Raw genomic sequence first — 3080 nt, forward strand, 5'->3', positions numbered from 1 at the left:
CCACACCCCTCCTCAGAGTTCCCGACCAGTGATTTAATTAACAGAACCAACACACCTTTCAAAACTCTTCCTGTCCAGCTTCTTTCCCAGCTGCAGGTGTTCTTCAGCAGCCTGAGATGATGCAGCTGTCATCTGGTTTGGCTTTTTAAATATCGTGTGTTGCATTGTTGCTTGTTTGATGTTCTTCACGTTAATGTTTTCATCTTTGTTTCAGGTACTCTGAAGATTTTTTTTTTTGAAGTACAGTGCCCACAAGACAAGCTTCATCTCGAGCATGATTTTACTTCTGGCAGGAAAAAAAAATATAAAATAATAAAATCGAATACAGATAAACCTTGTGGGTTTGATTCTGAGCTTCATACCCCCCTAGGGAGGTGTGATTTAGGGGTTTCACATATTGCATCTGTGGGCAGCAACACAACTGTCTTAGAAGACAATCCTGGCTGTTCCTGCAGTGGTGGATGTAGTTCCAAGCTGATAGGAAGCTCATGGAGCTGAATTATCAAAGACCTCTGAATTTTACACTCAGCATAATTCCCAAGGGAATTTTTGTCAGGGAAAGGATCCCATTTCCACCCAGCTGTACATTCCCATCAGCAGTGAGAGTTCTAATGAGCCCAGAGGTAAACAGGAACTCCCTCAAGGCTGTCTCCAGCCACAGTCTTGGACCTGACACTTAAACCAAGACACACCAAAATTGAGGCAAATCTCAGGGTTTGAGGATTCCATCTTCCTCCTCTGACTTTCCTTCTGATGATGGTCTGGTACTCAAATGGCACGAAGTCCTGCAGCATCAGACCTTTAAAATGGGCTTAAAAAGGATAAATATTCATATGAAAAATCCCATATAGCAATAAAAGGTTCTTCCCCCAGAGGGTGGTTGGCACTGCACAGGCTCCCCAGGGCAGTGGGCACAGCCCCAAGGCTGCCAGAGCTCCAGGAGGGTTTGGACAACGCTCTGAGGGACAGGGGGGGTTGTTGGGGTGTTTGTGCAGGGCCAGGGGTTGCACCTGATGATCTCTGTGGGTCCCTTCCAGCTCAGGATGTTCTGTGATTCTATGAAAACAGAAAAGGGAGGCAGATGGTTTGGGCTTGGTTTTTTTTTTTCCAAAATTTCTTTGTGAGAATAGAGAAAACCAGTAGTGATTCAATACACTGCAAATGGTTTTACAGCCTGTACTCCACAAAGACAGCCCAAAGAAATCTTTTCCTCTCCAGGAAATGCCTTATCTCACCCAGGGAGCAGTGCTGAGGAGCAGGACGTGCTCAGGCTGCAGATGAAAACACCAAAGGAGCTCATCCCATCTCACCTGTCCAGAGCAAACCAGATCTCAGACAGGACTGGAAATATTTCCTAGAGAGGGAACCTCCCCTTTTCCCTTTAACTGAGGGCAGGGTTAGGTGGGAATCCTTCCCTGGGAGGGTGGGCAGGCCCTGGCACAGGGTGCCCAGAGAAGCTGTGGCTGCTCCAGCCCTGGGAGTGTCCAAGGACAGGAGCAATCTGGGCTAGAGGGATTCCAGCAGTTTCTTGGAAGGAGTAAAAACAGGCAACAGTTTGATACTCTACTCTCACGGTAGAAGAGATTGCACAAAATCAATAGTTTTATTAAAAAGCACAAATAAACCTGCCACCAAAGCCTTCCCTTCCCCATCCAGGCAAATTGGAAGTCATGGAAGAGGGATGTTGCCTGGTGTTTCCCTACACTGATAATTGTTTAAATAAGAAGGGGCTCAAACTCTTTAGAAGAGGTTTTCTCTTCTCTTGATTTTAATTTTAAAGGGTAAATTAAAAGTCAATATTCACATCTAGCAGCACAACAAACATTTTGCTGTGTGCAGAGCCTGGAAAGATTCTCAGTGGGCTGCAGCAAGCAGGATTTGCCTTTCAGATGAGGATTTCGTGGTTGTTGGAATATATAGCCTTTAATAGAGTTAGAAACACTGCTTAAATTATTTGTCAGTCATGATTAGCCCTAACACAACCATGCAATCAACAAGCTAACAAGTTCAGCATCTTCAGAGCTGTATCATACTCAGGCTGTTTATGCAATATAAGTAATACCTTGCCTGAATACCTTCATTAAAGGTGAAACAGTCAAACTTTCATTTTTATCTATTACAGACCCCATTTAGCCAAGCTCATTTACAAACCCAGCCGTGTTACTTCTTAATAACACCAGAAATAAGTTCATGTTCAGTAAAAGCCAGCAACCACTGCAGGCAAGTAACTGAGGGTGGAAAAAAATAAAAAGAAAAAGTGGTTTTATTCTAACCTAAAGCCTTGTCTGAGGTTATAACAATCCATTAAATCAATTAGGTGCCTCTTTGTCAGGAAAGATCTGAACCTGGGCCTGCTCTGGAGGGCATCAGGCTTTGTGTGAATTCCGAGTGCTTTGGTCACCTGTACAGTGAGTGGCACAAAATGAATCACTGAAGGGACCCAACCTCTTCACTGGAACTACACAATGCCTCCAGAGGAAAAATAAATGAGAAAATAATAAAACAGCACTGCGAGCACAGAGAAATCCCACTCAGTTAAGTCTTCACAAAGAGCTATTAAGCGAAGGAGCAAGGTCAGGTGGGCTTTCACTGGCCAGAACAATAGCAGGAAAGGCAAATCCACCCAGCAGCAGAGCTCAAGGCTGGTGCCAACACAAAGGCAGCATCATGTGCTAATAAATTGCCAGGGCAACCAATTAGATCATGGCACAGAGAGGAGCGATTGCAGCGAGCTCTGAGGTTTCAGGCCTCTCAAGTTTTGTGAGAGGAGATGAACAAAGCTCCACGAGCAGTGGGTGCATGGGCTGAGCTGCCAGTGATCCAGCAGGACCTCCAGCTCTGGGCTTCCCACACTGAAGGTGCCAACAGCAAACAGTGATGTGCTGTGCCAAAATCATCCCCCTGTCAGTCAGTACCATGGACAGAACCTCCTCCTTGGGCTGGTTTTAACACTTGGAAACTGGGATTTTACTGAAGGTGTCACAGAATCACGGAATGGTTTGGGTGGGAAGGCACCTCAAAGCCCATCCAGTGCCACCCCCTGCCCTGGGCAGGGACACCTCCCACCAGCCCAGCCTGCT

This window comes from Myiozetetes cayanensis, unplaced genomic scaffold (genome assembly GCF_022539395.1).
Source record: "Myiozetetes cayanensis isolate MyiCay16 unplaced genomic scaffold, myiCay2020 scf12, whole genome shotgun sequence".
Classification (NCBI taxonomy): domain Eukaryota; kingdom Metazoa; phylum Chordata; class Aves; order Passeriformes; family Tyrannidae; genus Myiozetetes; species Myiozetetes cayanensis.